We start from the raw sequence: 20,534 nt of genomic DNA, 5'->3' as shown, positions 1-20,534 counted from the left end.
GGATCAGTCAATTTGGTCTATGACTGAACAGCATTTTTCACAGGGTCAGAGTCCATATTACACACTGAAAGTGGACCCGGCATTCTGAGCCTCCTGGTGTTTGAGCCGCACCGACCCCGAGGTACCAAGTGACCTGAGCACATTTGGGACTAAACACCGGGCACTCTCGGACTAAAGCAACATTCCCGTGACCTCGGCGCTGGTGGCCTGACAGCAGCCATGGCCGCGAAGAACCGAGTGCTCACTGGGTTTCGGGCGCAGGGCGACATGCTTTGCAGACAGCACGTCGCCTGCGTCTCACGAGGAACCACGTAGCGGCTGTGCTCCTTCCATTACCTGCCTCACGAGTTGTTCCGACGGCAAAGGAGGACACGAACGTGGGGCGCAGAGAACTCCGGGCCCAGCGTGATGCGTGGCCGCACAGGAGGATGACAACGATGACGGCGACCTGTTTGCTGTGACCGCGGACATCTGCTATTTACTGAGGAAGTGTCCACGTCTGGGCAACCGAGGCTGAATACATCTCTAGGTCTCACATTTTCTCTGATTCAGACTCTCGGATTATGCGCTTTTAGAATTAAGTCACTAGACACAATAAGGAATCATGCCAGATTGTGCTTAAATATCAGAAAAGGTAATAACCACGATAAAGTTTGAACACGCAAGAGGAAGAATGACGCTAACCATTTTTTTGAGTCGCCACCATTGTCGGAAGGTGCTGGGTGGGATGCGGTGGGGACCAGCCGGCGGTGGCCTCTGACCCTGCCACTCCCAGGCTGTCAGGCACTAGAGAGACGCTCTGAAGGGCCAGTCGCACAGGTGCCCGTGAAATTAAAGTCTGAGACATGAGCTGCGGGAGAGCCACAGTGCTACGCGGTGACGTGCCAAAAGGAGCTGACCTAGAAGGAGGGGTCGGAAAGGTGCCCAGGGGACGGTTAGGTGTGAGATCTGAGAAATGAGCAGCAGTCCACGAGGCGAAGGCCGGGGCCGGGCAGGGAGAGGCGGCGGAAGTTCGAGAAAAGCATGAGGCCTTGGAAAAAACAGGTTGCCACCGAAAGATGAAAGGAAAACTGCAAAGCCGAAATTACTCTCTAATAAAATTCAAATAAAACGCATTGCCAAGGTGATTGCTAGGATTTAGTCGTCATAAATGGCGCAGGGTATTTAAAAAAAAAAAAAATGTGCGGCTTTAGATGCTCTCACTTCGTGAGACTTTCCCGGCGCCTGGAAGGGGACCGAGAAATCTCCGGCACTCTTAAAGAGATCACTCGTCATCAAGAAATTTCAAAAGCTGAAATACGAAAACCTTTAGAATATTTTTTGCGCCAAAAATATTTAATGTGGCAGAGGGATGATGTATTTTATTGTGTTTTGATATGATATGAGCTGGGGGCCTTCAAATAAAAATCTAGGCCGTGAAGCCTGCAGACAACCCTCAGGACGTGGCATCTTTCGGTCGGAGAGAAGCCCGCAGGGCTGAGTTTCTGGGGCCCGGGGATCAAGCAGAGGGGACTGTGGAGAGGCGGGCAGGGCCAGCAAGGGATCTGGGTTTTATTCTTAAGAGTGATGGGAACAGGTGTGCGTGAGTGTCTGTGTGTGACATGTGTGTGTGTGTGTGTGTGTGTGCACAATCAGTTTACATTTTGGAATGATCACTCTGCGTTGTGGAAACGAAACAGAAGCAGATGAGCATGGAGGTAGAGGCCCGTCGGGAAGGGATCGTAACAATCCAAGGGAGAGACGACGGTCGTTTAGATGAGGAGACGTGGAGGTAAGGGAAATACACAGATTATCGGACCTTTTGGTCTCTTGTAAATAACCTTCTTGGGCCTGAGCTTGGACCCTCATGCGGCACTCTGTTCCTCAGTCTACAGTGTCCTAGCATCGTTGAAGCAATAGTCTAGACTATTTCATATTCTACCTCGGGCTGGCGTGAAGACCCTGGAAGACCCTAAAGAAAATACCGAAAAATGCATTAAGACAGAATCCGGGCTTGGGGGTCCTGGTGTGTAGGGGTTGAGTGGTGGCCCCCAGAAGACACAGCCACCTCCTGGCCTCTGAAGCCTGTGAATGCGACCTATTTGGGAAAAGGGTCTGTGTAGACGCACTTAAGTTACGGATTTCTGAATGGAATGAACCCGGATTACCTGGGCGGCCCCTGCGTCCAATGGCAACTGTCCTTATGAGAGAGAAGGGGAAAGACACAGAGAAGAGGGGGTGGCCGCGCGAAGACGCAGGCGGCCCTGGGAGAGGCGGACGTGGAGGCCGAGCTCCGGGAGGGGCCCCAAACTCTGTTCCTCCTTCATCTCCACTCATTCCTCATGTACCAGGGGTCCCCCCAAAAACGGGCGCCAGGGACCTGAGGTTTGGTGTCGCCCGTGCCAGGCTCTAGACGAGCTGCCGCCGATCACCTCCCCAGCTCTGACTTCTGCATCTCGCCATCCCTCTAGCCCTGGGCATAAGTGAGCAGGATCCTGGCTGCTCAGTGTTATCCGTGTCCTTCCTGGGGCGGAGTGACTGGACTCCCGGGTCTGTCCTGGGGGCTCCCGAGCCGTTACGCCAGCTGCAGAGCGCACAAGGGTGCCTGTGACGGGGTGAGCGGGCGCGAAACTCACCACGCTGCTGCCCTCACCACGCTGCGAACTCTTGAGGCAAAAGGGGGCCCCTTCCTGTCATTGGCACAGAGGCACACGCCATGCTCGCAGCTGCTCTGCCCTCTCCGGGGTCGGCTTAACCTCGAGCCCCAAGACCACACCCCCAGTGGGCTCCTAACGCTCTCCAACAAGAGCATCACCAAATTCTCTGCCTCCACAAGGGAACTGCCCCCCCAGAGCAGATCGTATCTCCCTTCTCCTTCCCATCTTGTCCCCGCGGGGGACGTGGGTCTCCCCTTCCTGCCAAAGTCGGCCTCTTGTGCCCAACATTGCTCGATCAGCTGCGGAACTGCCCAAAAGAGGAAATGCTCCTGCCGAAACACTGTTGCCTTCAGTGCAAAACGTCTCAAACATCCATCACAAGAAAAGCGTGACATTAGACGAGATGAGTAGGCATGTGAACAACTGAGTAACAACATCAAAGACGTTGTCTAGATTTTACCACACGGAGGGCAATTTACCTAGAAAGGCTGTGAGTCGCTGCTGCAGACAGAACAGATATAAACCCTTCGCCCTACACACGTCTGTGCCTATTCGAGTCATTTCTAACAAGGATGTAATTCGCTTCTTTCTTGCGCGATGAAAAAACAAAGAAAGAAAACCTTGAGACCGGTCACGTGACAGGGCAGCGGCAAAGGCAGGCAAACAAAAGGCGATCCTCACGCTCTTTTCCCCGCATCAGACGCTGGCCTTGACCCCAAGGCGACCCGATTCCTTCCTCCTGCGGTTAATGCCGCTAACTTTGCGAGATATAAACGGACGACAGGATCGCACAGTGCAGAACGAACCCGACATGACGGGCAAGCGGGACGCGTTAGACACAGGTTTTTTCCCGTTCTGTCCTCAAAATAATCCTGCTAACGGGGCGCAGCTGTGCCCATTTTACAGCTAGGAAACCGAGGCTTAGAGGAAGATGAGGTTAAATGCTAGTGTGCGATGCAGCCGAGATTTTAAACGCGGGCCAAGTGGATTCCGCAGCCTGAACTGCGAACCAGGAGGCTGTGCCCTCTCCTGGGGAGACCGGGTTCCTCCCAAAGCCTTTCCCACAGGTGCTCTCAGGGGACCCCACGAACCCCTTCCACCTACAGCTCAGACCACATGGAGCCCTGCGTGGTGATATTTTCCCCTTAATTGTTAAAATGGTCCCGTTGGTGTCTGCATTTAAGAGTCTCACAGATACCTGTCAAATTCTTTCATCCTGGCAAACGTCTGTTTGGCCAAGGAGCCCACGTGAGAACTAAATTACATAAAAGAAAAACAGAATGTAAACCATTCCTCCTTCAGGCCTTTGCCCACTTACTGCTACAGACGATGTCAGAATTCTCACCAAATCCATACGCTAAAAACCTAATCCCCACTGAGATGGCATGTGGAGGCCTCTGGGAGGTGGTTAAGATATGAGGGCAGAGCCGCCACAAACGAGATTAGTACCCCTAGAAAAAAAGACTCCAGGAACTGCCTTTCCCCACCCCTCCGAGGGCAGGGCGGGAAGATGGCCCTTACCAGACACCGAACGTGCCAGCGCCTCGACCCTGGACTTCCCTGGACCTCTCAGCCGCCAGTACTGTGAGAAATAAACCCCACCCAGCCTGAAGACGGACTAAGACACCTACATGTCTCAACCGGTGGCCTGAATTCCTCTAGGCCTGCAGGGGATCCCCGTCGGGACTCTGAGCCGGAGGACTTCTGCACTGCAGGTCAGAACGAGAAATTTCAACAGCTGTGACAGCTCTATCGTCTTCCGGAAGGACATGGTAACAAAGACGGTGTCCTCCGTTACAGGACCACGTCAGCACTGACTGACTCGGGCTGTGACAGAGGTGAATTCGCCGAGCCTGTGGCTTGAGCCCCTGCCCATCGCCAATGCTTAGGGCTACGGAGCTGGGGGAGCAGAGGCTGGAGGGAAGCGTGGCCACCTGAGTTCTGTTGCCATCATGCTAATCACCTCAGGTGGTTTCCCCATTAGTAAGATTGGTCCTCAGGTGCAGAAGGCTGACCAAGCTCTTCGCAAATCAGCTGGAAAGCTGGGGCCCTCAACCAAAAACATTTCAATAGGCCTACAACACTGCCTGTAATTTCAGTGTGTTCACAGGACCTGGGGTGCAGGTGACTGTTCGGGTTCTTTGCAGGTCTGACATTCTATCCTTCTGTGGTTCTATCACGGGGAAGACCATACCACTAACCTCCCCTGCTCAGCCCTCCACTAAAGACCACCTCCCCTGGGCTACACCGAGCCAAACAACACAGACTTTCTACCTTCCCCCAGGTCTGCCTGCAGGACTCCCCTTCATCCCAATAGGCACTGTTTATGGTTCTTTCTTTTCTTACTGCAGTTAAGTTTTCTTTGAGATGAATGCAAGACAAACAAACAAACAAAAAAAGCTTGGAGCAGAAGAGACTACAATCAGGTGTCAGAGGCTGATGTGATGAGGACCCAGGAGGAGACAGGCGCAGTGTGGGGAGCCCATACAGCCCTACCTGCTTCCCTTCACGGCTGTCCTTGGGGATGTGCCTGGGGCTGTGGCAAGGTGCGCTCAGCAAATGTGCCCAGCAAACTCATGGAGTCAAGCTGGCCTTTCCAAGAGCAGCCACTGCCCAGCTTTCCTGGGACCGATCTGCCAAGCAGATCCTGTCCCCAAGGCCTGGGGCAGACACATCCCATCCCGGAGAAGAGCGAACACAAAGGCCTTATCTCTGAGTATAGGGTTCTAGCATTCTTTCCAACAAGCCAGCAAGCCAGGAGCAATTCAATTGTCAGAGAAAAAAAAAAAAAAAGCATCTCGTGAGGCAGGGAGCCTGGTTGTCACCCCACTGGTTTTCGCTTTCGTGACGCTGACGTCACCTAATCATCTAGGTGTGTTTCCTCGTCTTCGCAGTGGATCAAGCTTTGTTTTACCCTAGAGATCAACAGTGGCCACCGTTTCCCGTGCCAAACGCATTCCATGCGCCGTCACCAGTCGTGTAATGTAAACGGCATTTTCACCACATGTATGCGCAAACTGCCCGCACGAATATCTCCAGCCTACAGAGGAGGAGACCACCCACAGGTCCTCGAGGTTAAAGCACCCCAATCACGCAACCCACTGCACTCGGAGCTTAGGGTTCAGGCCCGGGCTCACCAACCCTTTCCTTTCTCCCTGCTAGCCCAGCAGCTCCCAAACTTGTCCGCATGCCAGGGTCCTTTAAAACCCCTCAACGACCGGGGCATACCCTAGACATCACCCTCCTTGGGGAAGGGACACAGGCCCTGGTTGGTTTGCTCGTGAAGCTTCCTGGGAGCTTTTAACGTGCGGACCAGTTCGGGAACCGCCGTTTTGCCTGGCAGCATCTTCAGCTGCAAACATTTACCAAGTAACCGAAATGCAAGCCAAGAGCAAGGACTGAAAAGGAAGCAGATGGAAGACAGCTAAGCCTACCTGAGGAGACACACCTGAACGAGGGAATCTGTTTTCCCCGTGCGCAGCGGAAGAAATTTGACGCAAGCCTAGACAACTCAAATGGAATGCCGGTTCCTAGCGACTCTGTGTTTCTTGTTACTGTTTTTTCTTTCTCTGTGTATGTGCGTGACTCAGTATTTAAGATACGCACTAAAACAGTAAGCACAGCTCTTAAGTGGAGTTCCTTTTCACTTGGCTCTGGGGAGACAGAGTGACCAGGTCACACCTATTTATGTTAGAAACTTGTGCTTCGTGCACCAGGCCATGTGGCCAGCGCTGGCCTCTGCCTGCAGACCAGCATGTCAGCTCTCAGATGGCCTTTGGCAACGATGAAGACCAACAGGGTTGTATCGAGTAGCACGTTTGTGTTGGTGCATTTAAGAAATACATTCAAACTCCTTAAAAACTGGAGTTTCCCTTGAAAAGCCTCCATTCCCTACTATGCTAGGAAATAAGAGTTTAAGGTGATGTTCTCGTAGAACCTCAGTTTGAAAAATTTGATGGTCTCGTTAAGCACACCGAGGAATCGCCACTTTCAGTCGGGCTTTAAGTAGAATTTTAGATGAATGGAACATTACTGCTTATGTCTTGGCTGAAGTCCAAGAAAAGATATTGAGCAAATGTTTCAGTGGTGGTCATGCCTTTCCTTATTTGAGTTAATACTTTGCTTGATTCTAAGTAACACGTGTTACCTGCAAGAGTCTACAATGTTCATTGCTGGATGGAAATGCTTGAATTTCCAAAGCCAACCCGCATATCACAAGCCTCCTACACCAAGTGGGGTTGTTTCCCGTACTGAGATCTGATACATCTTTCTGCCGCAGGTCAAGATCGGAACTAACGATGAATGAAATCCACAGCTCCCTGGTTTTCTATTGGCTTTAATTTCCTCTTCCGTATTCGATAGTAATATCGTTCAATGTACAACAGAACTGGACCAAAAAATAGTAAATCAGCCGTACTTCTGTGCATCTGTTTACTGTGACAGGGATCAGAGAAACCAACCTCATTATGCGCTGCTAGGATGGCCGCCGGAAAAATCAGACTCGCTTCAGAAAAAAAGTGGGCCAAGAATAACTTTCTATTATTCAGCCCGCTATCAAGTTATAGGCTATTCTTACTCCACTAAATATACTTTTTTTGTTGTTTTAATAGGAGAGATCGGTCAAGAAACTAGATGCTAGTGGTTTGCCAGTAGAAACGGCTTCTCGTGTTCTATTTATAATTTTCTGAAGGTTGTCAAGTCAAAATCCTCGTGCTCGAGAGCAGTTTGAGTTTTTCCTTCCATCCGCTTACGGTGGAAACCTATTGCATCTCGTGTCGAATTTAAAGGCGGCATTCACGGTGGTACTGGTTTCCTTGCTAAAGTTTAGAGGTTTGGAAAAAGACGGGTCCTTTCTAGGGTCTGCTGTAAGGGTATCTGGCTGGAGCGGGCATTTGTGAACTCTTGCTCCAGGAGACTTTGCTGCCGGGCCATTGGAATGCGATTAATTGACTAGGAATAGCTCACTAATATATGTAAATATAATCCCAAAATGCTCAAAACCAAATAAACAACAAACTTGTTACTGGCTAGAAAACAGCAAAAAAGATAAACCATTGCCTTTTTTTCTAGAATGGAAAGTTAATAGACATTAGGTCATTTTTAGAGAAACTATTGGTTTATAGCTGCCTACGTGAACCTCTTTTGCGTTTAGCTTCTGTTTAATATATAATATACAGCCGAATTCCTTTTTAATATGCAGATCCTGAGGATGCACACAGGCATCATGTTAATTCACTGCCCACCTCTGATCCCAGGAGTTTAGTACCAGGCACTTAGCACCAGATGTGCTGGATGAAAGAATATTGATATTTGGGGACAAATGTACCACATCGTAATTAAAATCCCGACCTGTGGGCTGGAGTCAGAAAATGTTTTGAAAGAGATGTGTGCCTCAGAAGAAATAAGAGATGTAAACGTAACATGTCCCACAGACACAAAAGGTGCACTTAGAGGGAAGAACTTGGGGCTTGGGTGGTGGCCAGGCCCACGGCAGAGAGGTGAGGGCCGGGACCTCTGGGACGGGTGATCACTTTGGGGGGAGGGCAGCTCCCCAGCTCTAATTGCAGAGTCCCGGGCCAGCCTCTCCTTCCCCACGGTCTCCTGGCGGTCTTCGGCCAGGCCTTATCTTTGGCAGCTTTGCTGCCCTGTGACTTAAGTGGATTCTGGTCACTCTGCCATGGCCTCCAGTCCCATGAAGTATGCGCACGGGCGCATGCTTACGTCTACCCAGGCAAAATAAAACACTGCTGACATGGGCATTTCTGGTAAAAAAAAAAAAAAAAATCCTTCCTTCCCCTCATTAGCTCTTCTTTCCTGCCAGTAATGAGACGGGAAAGAGGAAGTACCCAGTGAATGTGTTTGCCGTGGCCCTTAGCTTGCCTGACATTGTGTGGGGGAATTTTTAAGTTTTAACGTATCTCTTCATGCAGGGTCCTTGAGATGATATAAAATAAGAATTTGGCTCAGTTTTCATAGAATTTTTAAAAATATCTTCTGACAAGCAATTGCTTCTATCCAATAATAGTCCTCTCCTTACCCATGACCGCCCGGGCGAAGTTATAAATAAAAGGTATATCAGGTGCATCCTACATGCCATGTCTTAGCCATCTGGAAGCCACGTTTATTTCTAGGACTATGGATTCTTTGGCAGATTTTAAAATTTGTATTAATAGTACGTATGGTATCTTTTTTAGGAAATATATTTCGGTGCTTGAGCTTGTACATAAAAAGTTTAGGAAACATGTGCATACACATTTTTCTAGTTTATAATCTTCTTTCCTAAACTGTCCATACTAGCCATTTGAGCTGTTTGTATATTTTGAGCTTAAAAATTTTTATTTTTGCAATCACAAGAAAGCGTGAAAATGAGCTTCTTGTCATTTCCTTGTAGCCCCGCGGGTAGGGTCTATTTCTATGATATTTTAGAAAATATTTTGAAAGCGCCGTGTGCCTCAGAAGAAATAAGAGAAGTAAACATAACATGTCTCGCGATACTCAAAGGTGCACTTAGTATCTATAAAGCAATCGAGATGTCTCAGCACTGTGCCAGACTCCGCTCGTGATGATCCGAACGGCGTCGGGGAGAGAACGCCCAGCCAATCGTGTGGAATATGCCCCAGTTTCAACAGAGGGATGCAGAGATAGTGGATTTGGAGACATTGCTAATAATGAATGGAAAGAGGCTTTCTTCTAAAACATCAAACTTGACCACTTCCTTAACTGCTCATATTCTAACATCGCTTAAGACACAAACTGCCTTGGATAAGTAAAAGTAACCATCTTTGTGCAGTTCCTGTGTGGAGACCATTCTGAGACAGATGTTTACACTTTTTTTCCTGTCCCTGAAGAATGTATTAACCACAAAGACATTGCTTAAGACCACCCATCTCATGTGAATGAATGAGATCTCGGTATTAGAATTCAAAGCGAGAGGCCAGTGTTCACTTCTAAAGCTCAACCCCCCGCATCAAGGATTCTTCCTAATTGTGTAAATACCAAATAGCTTCACTTTGTCTAAGTCACCTAATACTGTTTTTAAACCAGCTCAACATGTCGTAAGTCCCTAGAGACTGATGACTTTCGACAGCTTTCCTGTGCCACAGTCTGTGGACTGTTACATATTCATGCTGCTTTGCAGAGGGAGCTTGTCCAGATGCTCGGGCAGAGGGTGGTGGAGGCTTCGGAAAAGGGAATTCATCCAGGGAACAAAAGCATCAACCTCTGCCCTTACTATGGAGCCTTGGGATTTTTAAAAAGATTACGCTTCTAACAGATGGGCCCTGGCCAGGCACCTGATCATTGGAAATGCACCCCAGCTAAGCACTAGGGCTGCACATGGGCTCGGCTGTGAAGGAATGGTCCAATTTTTAACTTTGTTCGCTATTTGGGCTTTTCTTCTCCCCTCCACCCTACCTTCCACCAAAAAACCTCAGAAGCCCCCATTTGCTTTATTTTTCTGATTTAAGAGTTCCAGAATCACTTGCTCATAGATGCACGAGAATGTCCAGGTTAATCCCCAAATCCACTCCAGTCCTTTTATTTGGGGGGGGGGGGGGCGGGTGAGGCAGAATGGGAGGTAGGAGCCGGATAAGGTTTAGTTACAAAAAAATAGGAGGGAAGGGATTTTTTAAAAAATTTCTATATCAAATTAAGTAAAAATGCCACCAAGCAAAGTCTAAGTTTTCTAGACAGGTTCATGTGTTTGGATTATTCTGGAGCTTTTCAATTTCTTACTATAATATTGTGGAATACACAGAAATATGCTCCATCACACTGGGCAGAGTCAAAAAGAAAAAACAAAGATGCCATTGAAAAGCCTGTTATTGCTCACAGCCTTCTCCAATTTTCTACTTATTTAATAAAAAATACAGAATAATCAAAATGTATTATAATCAGTTTAGCAGAAAATATAGTATAATCAGAAACTGAAGAAAGATAAGGTATAATCTTCAGAAATTATCTTTAACCCACATTGTAGAATGCATAATCAAAAAGACCATGGCATCCAAAAATATCTCAGCCTTTCAACAAATAACAAAGAGTGGATACTCAAATGTAGAAACTGACAGTGATTCAATGCAAGAGACTGTGGAAGGCCTGAACTATGCATGCATCTCTACGTCCAGATACATGGCGATACGAATTGCTCGGTTGCCAGACACAGATGAATCACAAAAGACGCAATAAACTACAAAGCGAAGTGAACGACTAACAACCAAAATGAGTTTCAATTTTTATTATGAATGTCCAAAGTGACAGCATACTGTGAAAGTGTTAGGTTCTCATTGATTAAATTCCAAGAGACCACGGGCTATACAGCATTCCAAGTACTTTAATTTGTGACAGAGCCAAAACAAATGAAAGAATGATAAAAATATTCTTTGAGGTGTAAAGAGTACTAATTGGAGTTTTTGTATTCCCCCCCCCCCCCCCGCATATATCGTGAACACAGATAATTTCCAAAACAGAAATCCTGGACTGGATATTTAGAGCAAACTTTTGTAATCTCTGCCTGAATAAGAAGCTCATCAGAAATGTACTTATAAAGTATGTTGACGATACAATGTAATAATACGCCCATTCGCAGTCACTCCCTTGCTCCCCCACTAGGCTTCTCTTCTGCCACCTGGGTACCCGCCGTTTGCGACAGTAGCACGCGAAGGCCCGAGCGAAACGCCCAAAGACTCTATCGAACCCTGGATTTTCTCAAAGCTGCATTTTTATTTTTTTCAATGAAAGCTTAAGACTGTCAGTGTTTGAGAGTGTCCAAGGTGACAGATGACTAACGATGATGGATGAAAGCCACCAGCCGAGAACTGCAGTCTATTTATGTTTTTCAGGAAAAAAAAAAAAAAGCCTTGATTGACTAAAGCTATGGTTCTAGTAAATCTGTAGTTCCAATACAGTGTGACTTTTTCCCCCCTGAGGGGTCTCCTCGCGATCTGTCCTTGCCATCACTGGGACCGGATGGTGCTACAGATGGAGTCTGTTGCCCTTTATAGAGTCCAATGAATCAATTCTGGTCCAGTGGAAGTGCATATCTTTTACAGATGTAATACTGGTTCATCTGAGTGGATCCTCAAAAAGAACAATTATGAACTAGAAACTCACAGAGTTTGTGTATAAAATTTATAAAATTCAACCTGCTCCAGCAGGTAATACAGGGAGGCACACGTGCAGCCTCTGGATTCGATCAGAAACAATGCCTCTGAGAGCACAGAGCCTTCTCAATAGGTAACGGCGGGTTCCTGTAACACTTCCTGAAACCAGATCCGATGTGGTGCACATAAGAACTCTGAAGCACGGCTCACTTATTTCTATAAGGCCTGGGACACAGGAAGCTGCCAGGACTTCATTCATCACCTTGCCTGTTGACAAAAGGAACAATAACCGGTCATCACTGGTCAATGGAATGACTTTTTCTAGTTTTGTTTGTTTGTTTGTTTTTGGTTTTTGTGTTTTTGTTTTTGTTTTTCCCCAAGATAATTCCTAAGGAAGAGATGGTGTCAAGACAACAACAAATGTTTCAAGGTTTGATAAATTTCTGTGCTCTACGACGCCATGTCTTCTTCCAGCAGAGCCGGAAGAAGAGGGGTACACGGCGTTCGTTCATCTCTCTCCTTGTGCTGGAAGGCTTCGGGAGACCCCTGTCCTGGCAGGCAGCCTGCCCAGGCTCCAAGCACAATTCGACCAGCAACTACCAACGTCACCTAACCTCGCTGGGCCGCAGCGCCTTCGCACAGAGCCTCGGGGGGCTTCGGTGGATGAGGCCAATCCGGCCACATCAGTGGGTTCACGCAGTGCGGTCTCCACGGCTCCTTGCAGAGCACGGCGTCAGTCTGCGCTAAAGGTTCAGCTTTCAAAACGCCTTCGCTCAGGCTGCCCGTGGTCCTAGTTCAGCTCTGAGTTTAGAGCCGGCTGAACTTCCAGGGAAGTCTCAAAGATACCCATTTGCATCTGAAGCCAATTAAAATTTTCTTAAATGATGGTGTGATGAAGTTTATACGGGCAGAAAATTCTGAAAAACACACATTTCCACATCTTTTACTGATCTGAGTGTCATTGTTTCGGTACCTGATTGTTTTCTTAAATTATGAAACAATTATATAAAAGCCGAAAAACACATTAGGGAGTATAAAAGCGTGGAAGCAGTCTGTGAGAGCATGCTATATACTCATAAAATTCAATGAGCTGGGCTAGTTTAAGTAATTATGTCAAGTAATGTTACCAAGACATACATCTGGTAAGCAGAGGTGGGATCTAAACACAGGAAATCTGACCCTGAAACTGATGTTTCCAACTATTATGCTAAACTACCTCACTATATCTTGTTAAAATGATAATAGATGAGGGCTGGAAAGTTGAATGTGACTTTCACAGCTGCCATAGGTACAACCAGGAATTAGGTTAACTATCCGGAGATTTGCGGCTATAAGTTTCCATTAGCAATATAATGATAATCTTCAGTAATTGAAAAACTGTATTTAGCAGTTTTGACTTGATCTTTATGCTTCTGTGGCTGGTAAAACTTAGATGATGCCAAGATAACCACTATTTATATTAGGTTATGTTATACCCTATTATACTATTATTACACATTTTTGACTAAATCATTTTTTTCATCTTTCTTACTGTGGCTTTGGCATAAGGGGAGACACACCTTCGTGAAATGTGTGAATGGCTCATGCAAAACAAAACGGCACCAAAATATGACTCATTAGTTTGGACGATCCGTTTTGCTAATGAGTTTGTCCTCTAAACACTGACATAACCGTTAGGAAAGAAAATGACGATGAAAATCCGCTCGGTCAGCCATTCAACTCTCAGCAGCTTTACCACTGAAGTTACAGAGCCATTTTCTGGAATCTGGGTAAGATTCGCCAGGTGGTCACGGGACAGAGCTGTTGTCTAGAGCAAATCAGCGTTTGTATGGTAGAAGGCACAAAGACCGCAATGGAGAACAAAAGGAAAAAAGACACAAATTGGCTCAAATTGTGGGGCAGCGGACATGCAAGAATGATCTACTAACACATACACGTGTACCAACACAGACTACATTTGTGTTTCTTTGTTGCCAACAGAAATAAATATTTCTGTCTTGACAAATGAACTTGAAACAAACAAACAGTACATAACACTTATTATGGAATCCTGGCAAGTATTTTTATGACCGGGCTTTTCTGGGATGCGTTAGTATCTATCCCACATGCCTGAGAGAATGGCCGTAAACGCATGCAAAATGACCTATCACGAAAGAAGGCAGATATGAAAAGGTAAACATCGAATGACTTCTGCAAATGCAAAGACATGAAATCGAGGCCGCACAGCCTATATTGGGGCATGCTTTAGTTTTCAAAGCCCGTTCTCCCTCCGGTTCTTGTAACAGGGGACCTAGCCTACCCGTGAGGCAGCTGAGCTGCGAGGGCTTCGGCGACTCGCCCCGCGTGTCACGGGTCCCGAGTCACTGAGTCGCCCAGCAGGAATGAGCACCAGGCCTTCTGACTCCTGGCCCAGTGCTCTTCCTTCTCGATTATGCTATCTCCAGCTCATAACACTGAACATCAGTGAATTCGATATTCGTTATTACGACTCATCTCTTCTGTGTAGTTCTGTTACTGCTTATCACCCCTTATCTGCTAAGCGCCTTATAACGAATACCCTGCGAAAGACATGCAACCGAATCCATAAAGAAACGGGTAAACAGCAGAACTGGAACTCAGAGCTGCGTGGGCTTTAGTCCCGCAGCTCCTGCCGCGTCCCCCACCCCACCCCACCCCCCGCCACTGTGGGCATGCCGTGGTGGGCACTGGGCCACCGAGCGGAAGGGTCGGATATGCGGTGCCGGCCCATCTCTAAGCGGCACGAAAGAAACCCCGTGCTCCAGAGATCTAGCTGCCTGCCACCGGCAGCACTCCAGACAGGTGGCTCGTTCCGAACTTAAACAGCCCGAGAGATTTTGTGAAGAAACACGTTCTGGCTCATTCGGGGATCACTCCGTCAGCGGCTGCCAGGTGCCTCACGATGCCCCGTGATACTGGCTATAATGTTATAATAGTAAAAAGTAGGCGGCCGGAAACACCCCCTTTCGCTGAGAACGTACTGCAAAGGCTATTTTTTTTTTCTTTTTATAAACTGAAATGTAGCAGTGCCTGGGGGTGTAAGTGAGACCCGGAAGCAACCGTAAAAGCAACAGAGCCCTTTCCTGCAGCTCGAGTTGCCATAATGATGTACTTGCTGCGATTGCCCTGAATTTCGAAATGCAGTCACAGTTATTCTTGAGAAAATGGGCCCAGCAAAGGCAAACTGGCCCGGGTGGGGGCTCCCCGTGCCGCTGTAACTCAGGGGGAGTCTGGCCCCAGGCAACCGACACACTTGCCTCATTTACTCTACGCAAACAGTCCTGAGAGCATTCATTAATCCCACGCCACAAATGCCACAAACGAGGAGAGTAAGGTTCAGAGGTTAAATCATCTAGCCGAGATGACACAGCCAAGAAGCGGCCGAGATAAGACTGCAAGCTAAGTGTACCTGACCCCTAAATTCTCCACTTTCCTCCCATAGGCTGCCTCCCTGCCCTCACGCCTGAGCTACCGGACACACGAGTGGCCACACCACCCCGTCACCCTGCTCCGAGGAGCCGGCCGTGGCCACGACCTCAGGGGCAGGCAGCTGCACCCTTCCTCACTCGCAGAAACCCAGCTCTAGAAATAGTGTCCCGGTTTCCACGTCAGTGACACAGGGTCGCAGGAGAAGGGGGAGTGAGGACGAGGCAGAGCGCCCCGCCTCAGAGAAACGACCCGTCGGGCCGCCCGCGCGGAGAAACGGAAATTCAGCTAACTTCGGCCTCGACGGAAAGGCTTCTGTGGTCTGTTCTGCATTCTTCCTCCGTAAGCAAACGGGTTCTGATTTCCGAATGACCTGTGATCGGGCTACACAGAAGCTGCCCACAGCCTGAAGGATCGTCACCTCTAGATCGCAGGTGACAGGAAGAGGGAGAACTCCCTGGAGGAACAACTCCAGAGGCCTGGGCCCTGTTTTAATTAATCTCCCTCACGTCTTCTCCCAGGAAAACGCTCATCAGAGCGGCCAGTGACGAGCAAAGCTGACAAACCCGCCGTCCTCCCTCCAGAAAGCCACGGGTGGTGGTGGTGGGGTTGGGGGGAGTGATTACGAAGCCAGCAGACGGAAAACCTACCCAGGATGTGCTCTGTTCCAGCTCTTAATGCCGTTAGATTAGTCGCCAGTGGGGAGACAGAGCTGTACCGAGAAAACGAGGGCCTTCCGCACGGACTTTCAGATCCGAGCCGCAGCCAGCCCGCCCCGCCGGTTATCCGCAGACGCCAGGCCCCAGCTGCCTCGCCCGGCGGAGCCTCAGCTGCCTCGCCCGGCGGAGCCGTTTGGCCAGCCCACGTGGGAGCCATCGGACGCTCGAACGTCATTCGCTGAACGCTTTGCTCCGTAGTTAAAGATCTACTTAAAATGCGTCACACGATGTCCCATTGGATTAGAACGGTATGAAGCCAGGTCTTCCCTAGTTCCGAGTGTAAACATAATTAAAATATAAAGGCAACTGTTTCCCATTAGGGAAGTTTATTTCCGTGAGGGGGGACGCCCAGGGGTCCCCTGTGAAGCCAGGATCATGCTTCGTTTCCTGCGTCGCGCCCACATGTGCATTATTTATGCACATGGTCTTTGAGATTCCCCAAAGAAGCGACTGAATTCCAACGGAATAGCAAAAGTGATCATGTTGCTGCTAAAACATGCCGTAGGCATTCATTCGCAGGGCACGAAATTCTCATTTCAAACATGAGAAAACTGAAGCCCAGCTTTCGCACTCGCCCGCGGGCCTCGCAGACTGGAAACCTCCCTGATGTTCTGGCCCCTCCTCCTACCACACCCCGTGTGTCCGTCCTATAACATCCCTGACTCGTTTAGTTCAAATACTTCACGTACTAAATCCTGAAAAGCTATGCCACTGGGCATGAATAATCCACATGCACCGCGGACTTCTGAATGATCCAAACACAGCAGACTTTCGTTTCCAGAGGCGTGAAAGTCCGGCGTCCTGTGAGCTGGCGGGAGGAAGGCCCCGGGCTGGACTTAATGCCGCCAGCAAGCGCATTTATGGGGCGGGGCGCCCAGGATTAGGCTCACCAAGCTTTGCTCTCTCCTTCTGCAACCTTCAGACAAGCTACTTCCCCCCTGCGAGTCTCCTCAACTCTAAAATGACCGTTAATACCCGCAGCCAGGGCCAGCTGCGGGGACGCGGCGAGGGGCCGTGCGTCCAGAGCGGGCAGGATGCTCACGGCGCCTGGGTTACCCTGGGTTACGGGAGTGGGACGGACGTTCGCCCCTCGCTCCCTCCCTCCGCCTGGCCCCGGGCATTGGGGATTCTGCCTGCGGCCCTCACGCTCCACCCCACTCTGGGCAGCACAGAGGCGGGACCCTCCCCTCCTCCGCCCTGCTCCCCGGCCTCCTCCCTCCTCGAAGGCCAAACCACCTACCCCTCCTTCCTCCTCCCCCTCCGACAGGCCCCTCGCCCCCATCTGGGCCAGGCCTAGTCACCGGAGAGAACCAGCCCGTGCTCCCAGGAGTCGATACACGTGTGCTTTTTTAAAAAAAGTCAAAGCTTATGCCCTTGTTAAGATACAAAAAAAAGAAAAAAAGAAGAATTGTTCTCAACTCACATGTGACCTGACGAGTGTGCACTCTGACACCCTAAACTTTGGGGGGCCCTGACCGGGAAGGGGGGGGCGTGGAAGGAAGACCAGAAGCAGAAAGGGAAGGCAGACAAGAGCGGGCTGTCAAAGGCGCCGTTCCACGGTCTTACAACACACTGCCAGGCTGACAGGATGGGGAGCCTGTCGCTGCAGGCTCCGAGACTGCAAAGCCGGGGTCTGTCCTCGTTCTTGCAAGACCCCCCCCAGGTCCTTGGCACGGGGCTTCTCAAGGGGCATTCGAGGAAGGGCTGAAAGCAGGACAGTGACATGATCCTGCGTAGTCGTCCTGGGAGCATGAAAGGTCTCCTCGCCACACACACTCTCATCATTTTAGACCATTTGTGGAAAAGCCCCGTGACATTCGTTCCACTGGCCCTGGCACTGCCTTCACGGCCTGGAGGCCTGGAGCCTGGGGGCTGATGGATGCCAAGTGCGAACGACTTCGACAACGGGAGAGCTTGTGCTAAACAACTCCCCCCTCCCCCCTCCTCCTTAAAGGTTAAACGCTTTGACTCCCCGTTTCTAAGAATAGACACTGTAACATTCAACTTTTATCTCGTACTGAACTCAGACGCCGTTTTCATAATTTTCAAAGTTAACTTTAAAAGCCTTTCATCATTTTTTGCAGGCATGCCATCTTTATGCATAAAGCGTGCTCTAGAAACACAGAACACATTAATTCCGTCTTATTTTTAGAGTCATGGAAGAAGTCAGTGTTTAAAGACATCCTTTTGTTAGCCTTTTTTGTAAGGCAAAGGAACCTTTTGAAAAGTGAACAATCATCTATTCTTTTACATTTCAATTTTCATATATCCAGTTTGCTTAAAGCAAATTCAATCTGGTGTCCTCAGCTGTCTTTACAACCGAATTGGAGAGACGATATGGCCACTCAGTCGAGCAGATGCTTTTTTTTTTTTTTTAAATAGCTGCAGAAATGAATTTGCAAATTGCATTAGTGGCAGAGAATTGACATGAGCTGGTCAAGGAAATGAGATGCCGCTCACTTTTCTTGGATGCCAGAAAATACGACCCCAGGAAAGGTGACCACGGGGGGCCCCGGACGGGAACACCTAGTCGCAGCCCTGTGGGGACAGCAAGCCACGGGCACAGGGTCAGAGGGGACAGGGAGCCAGAGAAGGTGCTGCCGGGGCCCGGCCTGGCCTCACGCAGGACCCAGTTAGGCCGCCGTCAAGTGTTCACCCGGTGTTCACACGCTTTACCTCCTCACCCAGAACGCGCACCTAAAATCGGGAACTGGCTGCTTAAAAAAAGAACCAGCGGACCGTAAATGAGTGAAATTGAAAGGAAAAAAAGGAGAGATGATTACTCATCACGTGCTTTCGGTGGGGCGGAACTGGAAGACGCTCTCGGGGCCGTTTTGATGGGTTTTGCCTCCGTCTCACGCAGTCTTTCTCTCACGCGTTCATCAAATGACTAGGACAGGAACCAGCTGGGGCTTCATGTCCACGGACTGGGCACAATGCGGTCTCGGCAAGTGCAACACCAGGTCACACTTACACTTAGAACCACAGGGCAGCGAGGAGTCACGCGAGGCTCCCCCCGGCTCAGCCACGCCTAACGGCCGTTGGCCTGGGCCTTCATCCGGTCCCCTCGGCACGTCGCTAACTAACGTCAGGGACCCGCACTCCAAGTGCTTGTCCTCTTCATTCCCCCCTCCCCCCCTCCGACTAACAGAATAACACTTCCCAGGAAGGCAGTGTCTTCGTTCAGCAAGGTCACAGACAATCCCAAACATAACCCAAGTTCATGAACGACTAACGGATATTCTTTTTTCTACAAACACTGCAAAGCCTCAGAAACATTTCTCTAGGGCAGATCTGAAAGAACAGACTAGAATGGGGCGTGATTTATTATTATTTTTTTTTTAACGCGGGTTGCTTTCTAAAATCATATTCCTCAGAAACCGTGACCAGGCCTTGGGGCGAGACAATCTCTTCCTTTGCAGTGTCGGAGGGCTGACACGTACGTCATCAGAAGCCCACGCAGGATCGCCTCACGCGCTCACGAGGCGGCGTGTCCTGGAACATCCTGGGACACGGTCTCCTGGGATGCCACCCCCGGGCTGTGGCACCCGCATTCCAGCCAGCTGCCCAGAGTCCTATGCCCTTTCACAGGAGACCTGAGACATTTGTGAGGGACGCGTCTCAGATGTCGGATGTCGGCAACTTACAAATGCCATCGTCGTGGGCCATTTCCCCCTGCATCAGGCATGTGACAATGAAGGGTGCCGGCTAAGTGACACACTGCCGCCCGCTCGCCTCGGAATCAAGGCTGTTCCCCTGCACGCACGCCTTAGCGAAAGTACAGATGGGCGCGCGCCGTGAGTCGGCTTGGAAGACCCGAAACCGTGCACGCGAGAGCCGGAACGCCGAGACCAGCGTCGGTTTGCAATTAACGTCTTATTTCCAAGCTGCGAGAGTCCGACGGGCGGACATCTGAATTCAGAGCAGCCAGGGCAGAAGCCGGTTTGCCCAGTCCCGTATGGACCCTGCACGATTCACCCCACCCCCTACCCCCGCCACAGTCTCAGAAATGCCGTTTAAAAGCCACTGATCCAACACATCCGACTTTTGTTTGCCAAGGCCTGTTCCAAAGTAGTTTTAATGGATCAAGTCAAATTAAATGACAGGCCACGACTAATTCAGCTGTCCCTTGGACCCACGCAAGAACACTCCAGCATGACACTCTCCTCGCGAACTCAGGGGCCACTTTCTCGATCCACATCTAATGCCCTTCAAGTTGTCTTGTGGCCTTTTAGGAGCTAGATCCTGGTCAACATCAAGCGTCACATTTTGGAAAATTGAAATGTCTCCCTGGGAACGAATCCCTTCCCGAAATTATAATGTGCATGGAAAGAAAGCCTGAGTCCCTTTACAACTAATAATTCAAGAGGAAATGACCTCTTCCATTCGGTGTTAGATGTTGGAGAAATATCGGGAACGTGGTCGATTCTAAATCATCTCTTTTTCTCCTTAAGCCTCTCCTGCCTGTCCCCCCCAGCAGCTATATACACTGAGAAAGAGGCCACGAAAAGCCTCTAAGCTCTAAACCCATTTACTGTTCGTATGGGATGTGGCCCGGTGCAGGATGGCATTGACCCAGCACTGCCTACGACAAAGGCCTGCAACGCAGGATATAAAGCAAGGGCACGGCGGGG

General features: G+C 49.4%; 1 protein-coding gene across 4 annotated transcripts in view; it reads right to left on the bottom strand.

The window, feature by feature from the left end:
• SCAF8 (SR-related CTD associated factor 8) overlaps positions 1–20,534 on the bottom strand; it is a 190,745-nt gene that overhangs the window by 46,707 nt on the left and 123,504 nt on the right. For 2 of the 4 annotated variants that reach the window (XR_004951421.1, XM_036223007.1), the window contains one exon: positions 10,858–12,004. The exons of the other annotated variants lie outside the window; for them this stretch is intronic. The gene's annotated coding sequence lies outside the window, so the exon portion shown is untranslated. Of the gene's footprint in view, positions 1–10,857; positions 12,005–20,534 lie in introns of those variants that run through there. 4 annotated transcript variants of the gene reach the window in all.

Source organism: Rousettus aegyptiacus, unplaced genomic scaffold, assembly GCF_014176215.1.
Source record: "Rousettus aegyptiacus isolate mRouAeg1 unplaced genomic scaffold, mRouAeg1.p scaffold_m13_p_1, whole genome shotgun sequence".
Lineage (NCBI taxonomy): Eukaryota > Metazoa > Chordata > Mammalia > Chiroptera > Pteropodidae > Rousettus > Rousettus aegyptiacus.
This window is presented reverse-complemented; position numbering and strand designations above follow the sequence as displayed.